The sequence below is a fragment of the Misgurnus anguillicaudatus genome, chromosome 18, assembly GCF_027580225.2.
Source record: "Misgurnus anguillicaudatus chromosome 18, ASM2758022v2, whole genome shotgun sequence".
Classification (NCBI taxonomy): Eukaryota; Metazoa; Chordata; class Actinopteri; order Cypriniformes; family Cobitidae; genus Misgurnus; species Misgurnus anguillicaudatus.
Window position 1 is genome coordinate 20,697,750 of NC_073354.2, and position 8,053 is coordinate 20,705,802.

An 8,053-nucleotide genomic window follows, 5' to 3' on the forward strand; every position below is an offset into this window, starting at 1 on the left:
CATCCTTATCGTTAAGCCCATTTTTGTGGCAAAAATAGAAAATGATTACAATAATTGTGTCAGCAGAGACTAAAATTGGAAGGATATAGCTCTTACAATGCAGCAAATTTTGCCCGTCTCAAATACATGAGACAAATCAAATCAGCTAATACACTGTTGTACTGAACATAGAGCTGAGTATAGAACAGTGTTTCTTAACCCCATCATAATGCTGTTGCAAATAATGCAATGAGATTACAACAAGAGAAAAATTAGGGCTGGGACGAATAATCGTGCAAATCCGCATTTTCAATGAAAGAATTCTAATGAATTACGGTTAAATACCGCCACATCCAAAAGCTACAGGGTGATCTCGTGAAGAAACTCAATGTTGCAGAAGTACCACTAGTGTCAGTAATGGCGCTTTTCCATTGCATAGTACCCCACGATTTGGCTTAGTTTGGGTTGGGTCAGCTTACTTTTGGGAGCTTTTCCATTAGGTGCAGTACGTGGTACCGGATACTTTTTTTCGTACCACCTCGGTTGGGGTTCCAAGCGACCCGAGCTGATACCAAACGTGACGGGAAAACACAGTAGATCACTGATTGGTCTGAAAGAAACGTCATTTACAGTGTCATCGCTTAGCTTTACCTTTAGTGCTAGCTTGCGCTGTTTCGAGCAAACATGTTGTCATCTGTGCTCTGCTACAGGGGCGGACTGGCCATCTGGCAGACCGGGCAGTTTCCCGGTGGGCCGACGTACTTTTTGGGCCGATCCATCTCATACTATTTTTGTCTCAGCAGCCCAGTTAGCGTCTTTTTTTTCCTAGACAGACCGGCCCACTGACATTTAAGCAGCAGCCCATTGGTTATTTTCTTTAAACGACATTAAGCTGGCCCAATGACGGACCAGCCCAGTCATCGTCCTTTTTTTTACCCTAAATAGACCGGCCCACTCACATTTAAGCAGCAGCCAATTGGTTATTTTTTTTAATGACATAAAGGTGGCCCAATCACCGCTTTGGTCTCTGTGCAAGCGAGCGTGCAACGTCGGTCAGTTCACGTGTCAAAATAGAGAGAGAGAGATGGAGAAAAAACTCAAGGGAGGTGCAGAAAAACTGCGCGACAAAAAGAAACAGACTCTTCAGGCAGACGCTGGAAAATAACACAACTGTTTTCTTCAACTCGCGTCGCTGGTGATGATGATGATGGTGGCGCGTGGCACTGGCAGCACCAGCACGCAAAATGTCAGTGAGGAGAGGGAGAGAGAGACGAGGGAGAAGTGAGTTGCGGTAAGCAGAACTGCTTTCAAAACACAAGTTTAGATAGATACCCCTTGATAAAACCAAGTCAAAAACACACAATTATGGTGATAAAGCTGCAACAAAATAATTGCACTCTTTGCTCTGTGACTACAACCCAGACGAACTGGGGACTTCAATACTATTACGTCCGTTGCATTCTCTTCTCCTATTTTCTTACCATTTCCGCGTCGGTTTAGGGTTAGATTTACATAATGACATCCCTACCCAAACCTAACTCTAACCCCAACGCCAGGTGACAACTGTTTCTAACCCCAACGCCAGGTGACAACTGTTTAATTTCGCGTACACTGTTTAATTTTGCGTAATCTAACCCTAAACCGACGCGAAAATGGTAAGAAAATAGGAGAAGAGAATGCAACGGACGTAATAGTATTGAAGTCCCCAGTTCGTCAAAAAATGATGCGAAAGGTATACCCTCCGCGTCACATATTGACGAATGGTCAAGTGTCGTCAAATATTGACGACATGGGGTGAGACTGTGTTAGTGACTACGAGAGTGTATCTGATTCGTAGATTTTTCGTTGATTGTCTGTTTCAAAACGTGTCATTTCTCTTCAAGCAAAATCAAACAGTCCAGGACATCTGCTTACAGACAAAATATATGTTTATTGTATATAACAACACAATTGACAGATAATGTTAAAAAGCTCTATTACTGTAATCACACAAGTTTAGTTCAGTGAATGTAGTAGTGAATACTTTCCTGTAAGTACTGCAAGTAATAATCAGGTTTTAATATTACTGTAAGCAGCACTTGTATTTTGTTAAAAGTCAGCAATTCAATGGCACATTTTGCCAATTGCACCATCTCTGGTGTCCTGTTCTTCATCATAGGGTACTCTTCATCTGCCTCTCAGACTGTTTACAATCCACACAATTGGTAAAGAATACCATTAGAAAAAAGCGTGTACAATTTTGAGTTGTTGTGTTTGCTTGATGACAACTGAGTTGTAGTTGTGTTCATCTTTAGCAGCCTGCCTGTGTTTAGCATTTATAAAACAAGTTCATTGCAGTGTAAAATGTGTGTTTTACTCAGAAGTTTGTTTAGACTTTAGCCAAAAGAGTGCATGACGAATGTGTTTAGGCCGCTATGAATTTGGTTCAGAGATTGGGGTTTAGTGTTTTAGCAATTCAGAAAAACTGTAATCAACATATAATATGACAGTTAATAAGATAGGAATATTTTTGTTGTGTTCATTATTTATTATAGGCTGCAGTGTGTAGTGAATAGTGTTTTTAGGACCTAACAAAAATGTTTACAAATGTTTGAAGGATGAAGCTTGTTTAAGGATTACAGTTTTACTGCATTAATAAATAACACGTTCTAGAAGTGTTTGTTGTGTCAACTCTCACTCTTTTCTACCTGCTATTAATTGGGCTTAGTGCTTTTATGGAATTGGAGTTGCTATTGCTTAAAGGCGTGCAAAGATGGGTGGTATTTGTAAATATATGTAGTGTGGGCCGGTTTGGGCCAAAATGCCAGGGCCGAATTTTTGTCCCAGTCCAGCCCTGCTCTGCTATAAGTTCCCAAACTCCCTTTTAGCGATGAAAAACATCCACATGTTGAGATAACAGTTTTTTCCAGACTTGCAGTTTGTGGCGGAACATTCGCGGCGAGCACGTCAGCATTATATGCTTAAATGCAACGTCAGTGAGGCTCAGCGGAGCGCTGTCGGCTGACGCCTCGGGTGTTTGAACAGAAACTGTCATGTGATACAGAGGTAGTGATAAACGCGATGTGCAAACATCTATTTGTGGCAGCCAATTTTAATTTTGTGGCGGACTGAGAAATTAATGTATGGGAATATACAACGATGCTCTCCTCTCACTTGTATGCTGTCCCAGCTGTAGGCAGCGCAAATATAACGACACGCCTATAATCCCTCCCACTGCGAAGTGATACTAAACTCAATGGAAAAGCTAACCACGCCAAAGTGAGGTGAGCTGACCCGACCCAAACCAAACCAAACCGTGGGGTACCATGCAATGGAAAAGAGCCATAATTCACCAATTCACAGCTGTGGTTATAGAATGTGTGTAAAAGGGGCACGTGCACATTGATGCATATAGGTCTTACATAAAAAGCATACATATATGTAAGGAATAATTGACGACGGGCCCATGAATTATAAGAAAATAATGCACGCCCAAGGTGGTAATCTGCACGACGCGAAGCAGAGTAACCGCAGGTGTGCATTATTTTCAAATAATTCAAAGGACCGTAGTCAATTATTCTGCTTATACCACGGTTACCACAAATATTGCTCTGGTGCCTATTTTTAAGACATTTGACAAAATAGGTGTGCGGTTATCAAAAAATAATGCATACCCATGGAACATCACAACCAATCAGAATACAGCATTCAACAGACCCGTGGTATAGACAGAGAAAGTTATTTTAAAAAGTTGACTTTATCAACATTTTCAACACAGCTACCAGATTCGTGTACTATAGTGGAGAGGATAAAGGACGTTAGCAGATGCCCAAAAATAAAGTTGCCAGATACATACATATATTATATTGGTGCAACCAAATGCAACAACCAGACATTTTGGTGCTGGGAAACCGTTTTAATAAACTTTCTGAGTTGCTAACACGTTAGAACCAATGGGGAATAACACCACTTCTGTTGCCAAAATGCACGCGCAGGCTATTTGATCATGTGAGCTGTGAAAGGGTCATATACGGCCATTCGGCCAATGTCAGTGAAAAAAGGCAGAAAATTTTAAAACGCATGTAGCTTTCAAAGTCGACATACGGAAGCACTTTGGCTTTAAAAAAGTTTTTTGTTAATTCAGCTCTATTTTTTACATTTTGGATAAAAAAAGGAAAAAAAGTATTGCAATGTATTGCAACATATTGTATCGTATCATGATACATTATATATATATATATGCCGCATGTATCGTGATATGTATCGTATTATGAGGCCCTTGCCAAAACCCAGCCCTAGTCTGTGCAACCGTAATCTTTAGTGATTTTGCAACTGTTTCCTATGTCTTGACCAAAAACAAGGATTTTTTTTAGAAGTAGAGGTTTTTGCTAAAAAAAAGCTTGCATGTACTTAGAGGGTTTTGCAGCAAAAGGTAAAATGACTTAAGTGATATAAGTGAAAATAATTCTTTTTAATTATTGACTAATAACCTTTACATTGCCATTAAATTGAATTATTGAACCTTAACATAGGAGCCTACTAAAAAAGCTCACAAAAAATGTCAGTCGCACTCTGCAGGTACGATGTAGAAAACAGTTAAACTTGATCCAGAGATTGCAGCTTTTATATCAAATTCCCTGGAAGTAAAAATCTTCATAAGTCAAAAGATGCTTCTACTACAGCACAAAACAGGCAAACTTCTTTACACAGAGAACCGCGGCACAATTGCAAGAAAATCTGTTGGCGCAACCACACGACATTGCAGCACAACAGAAGAGAAAAGGATGACCTAAATCGCAACTACATGAAAGAGGGGAAACCCCTACTATGTTAACAGAGAGCTATCTCACCAATATCATCAACATGTTTATAACATTCTGCAAGACTGAAACCACAAACTGTTCTCCTCGCTTGATAAGATTGATTTCTTGTATTACAAAAACATGCGGATCGATCTAATTATATTAAAACAGTGCTTTAACAGAGGTAGACAGGGCAGTACCGAAAAGTTTTGATTTTGTTTCATTAAAATGTTTACCTTGGATTCTCATGGGTAGGCTAGGCTATCAGTAAATCAGTCAAAACACTTGCTTAGGGGAAATCTGACAACCAAATCACTTGAATATTCCCAATAACATGAACTAATTCTCAGTGTGACCATCTCTATTACCACAAAAAAGCAATATGGGTTGTAAAACAAAGCTTCATTAGCACAATCCCAAACAGGTTTTCAAAGCACCTGTGAACACTGGAGTCAAAAGGCTCTGTGTGGGAAACAGAAAGACACTGTTGAGGTGAATGAACTCAAGGCCAAAACAGGATGGGGCTCTGTAAACCACTTTAGACAGTAAAAAATGCCTAATTATACCCTGATGACTTTCAAAATCCCATTCGAAATAAACAGTCGTATAAAAGACAAAGACAGGGGCAATATGTTCCTGTCCACTAATTTTTCTCAACAATGCACCGTCTAATTATAGAGGTCTAAAATAAGGCACACTGAAGGAGACTCTTTTTTTAAATACAAATAAATCCAGGTCAGGAAGGGGCCTGTAAGACCATGTACAATTTCCCGCTGATAGGACATATACATGGGTTAAACAAAAATAAAAATATCTAACAAGCCAACTACGATGGTTGAAATCGTTAGCATACGTTATACTGAAAGATTATCTCCTGAATCAAGAAAGTCACATATCTGAAACTGGTTACAACACGTTAGTACCTACTGATGACTTAACTGTTATCTGTCTTTAAAATACAACAGATCTTATGTTCAAGTTTATTCTTGGGATAAATCTCTCGCTTTATTAAAGATATCGCAGTTTTTGAGGTATCCGCAGACATGAAGGCATTGTATCTGTATAAGGAAAACTACGCATACTCAGCTAGCTTAGCTTTATGAGGTTTTAGCATTCAGGTGGCTCCAAACATCCCATTTGGATGAAAAGTTACCAAAATCCACCAGACGTAATTATTTCAGCCCATTTGTATAATAAACCGAAGAACTTGTGGGATGTTGTTTTCTTTTGGTTTAGCATGCAAGCTAATCATAATAACTAAGCTTTGCTTACTGTTTAGTGTGAAGACTCAAATAAAGGTTGCTTTCAGGAGTTTATGGGATTATAGTAGTTAACCTTATGTCTAAATAGTCGATAACTGTTTTGGTGTTAATACTCAAAGCACAACTGTGAATTCAAGTTAGCTAAATCAGCAGCTTGCTATGGCAGATTAGCAAGCAAAGCAAAAAAAGAGAGAAAAAACGTACCTGAGTCAAGTTTGCTGCCGTTCTTGTCTTCCTGCTCATAAAACGAGCCGAAATCAAAACCAGCGACTCCTTTGTGTTTGCTTAGGTGGGCAAATTTGCTCGCACTTTTCGTTCGTAGTAATATTGAGTAAAAAAGCCTATGCGTGTCGCTTGTTCACACGCACACATACATACACACATAACATGAAACGTTAGCAGGCTGCTAGTACTTTTACGTTACACCATCTGTCCTCCATTTCCCCCATTATTCGCTTTATAACGGTTCGTCCAAAACCAAAATACATTTAATAGAGTCTGGGCTCTTTGCTATCAGTTTGCCGTGACGAAATATTACATGTAGTGTTGTAGCGATCCTCTCACATTCAGTAAAACAATGAGGGGAGGGCTAAGCGTACTTGATTAGCTATGTCGCTACGCCATCTATCTGCTCGAGCGCAGAAAACACCGGGAGGAAAAAGGTCCACAGGCTACTGTGTTGGTTGGTCCTGTGTGGTACTCACTCCTACAAACGACAATTTTTGTGTCGAAATATACCAAGAAATTTGAAGAAAAAGCAGGAGCGATGTGTGCATGTACATTTTAGTTCGTTTATTGTTCGCTTTCTCATGTTGTAACATGTTATTTTACAGCCCATTATATGCTTGTCTTTTAAAAAAAGTCGTTAAATAACTGAAAACGCACTGACTAGATTTAATTTATTATGCATATTTTTTATTTTCAAAATACCAAAAACAGCGATAATGATGATGACGACGATAATAATAATAATAATAATAATAATAATAATAATAATAATAAACAATAAATAAATAAAACACTTCAACGTAAAATATCGGTGGCAATTTTTTTTAAAAACTTTTTCTAGGGTTTTTCAATGGAAAAGGTAGCAACATCTTATCATTCTGTCCACTAGGTGGCTTTGAAGTAATAGCATTTTTTTGTGATAGCCTACACAATTTTTCATACACGTTCTTGACGTCATGGGTAGAAAACAATAACACAAGTGGCTTGATTTCTTTTCAGTTATAAACTGAAAATTGTGTGATATGCTAAACATAAAGTAAGCACTTCTGTAGGTTGTGCAATGGCTTTGTCCTGTTTTAAGGTCATAATAGTTTAAATTTTTTAATTCCACCATATTAGCACACCTAAAAAGGTAAAAAAATATGTCTGCTCTATATATCAAAGCAACAGAATAAAATGCCGAACATCCTGTTTCCTAACATGAAAGACAAGCCCATGTGATGGGCAACATGAATGATCTGTAATACCATTGGTCATACTGACAGCTGACGGAACCCACAGCTGGCTCTGCCCTTTTATCTTCCTTTAATCTGCTCCTCTAATCAGATCTTGTGTAATTTGTACCTCATTGTACTGGACACAGCCCTGAATGTGCAATAAGCAGCGCCAGGTGTTTCATAGTTACCCATGTCCCTGTGAACTCATTTGTTGTTGGATAATGGCAGCAGCGCCTGGAGTAAATCACACAAGACACATTAATTATAGATGAAAACAGAATATAAGACAATTATTGTATGTAATATATGAAACGCGTTCATCCATCACCTGTAAGGATAAAAAGTTCAAGCTCTTGGCAAGTTTGTATATTAGTGGGCCAACATGAGTTTATGTTCTCATGTAAATTTAAATGTACATTACATAAAATATAATGCAATACAATTCCAAAATTAAATCATGATGATGGATGAAGCTACGGTTTCTTTTAACTCGGGTTAATTGTCAAAAATGGGTGAGTGGTCTTTCTGCACAGGCCCCTCCCACGCAGTGGGTTGGTTTTGGAAGATAGTCTTAAAAATATGAAGA

At 38.6% G+C, this 8,053-nt stretch overlaps 1 protein-coding gene across 1 annotated transcript in view; it reads right to left on the reverse strand.

Annotated features, from left to right (window-relative positions):
* btbd7 (BTB (POZ) domain containing 7) overlaps positions 1-6,665 on the reverse strand; it is a 66,370-nt gene extending 59,705 nt beyond the window's left edge. Inside the window, exon 1 of the mRNA XM_055185421.2 lies at positions 6,227-6,665. The gene's annotated coding sequence lies outside the window, so the exon portion shown is untranslated. The remainder of the gene's footprint in view (positions 1-6,226) is intronic.
* Between the last annotated feature and the right edge of the window lie 1,388 nt (positions 6,666-8,053).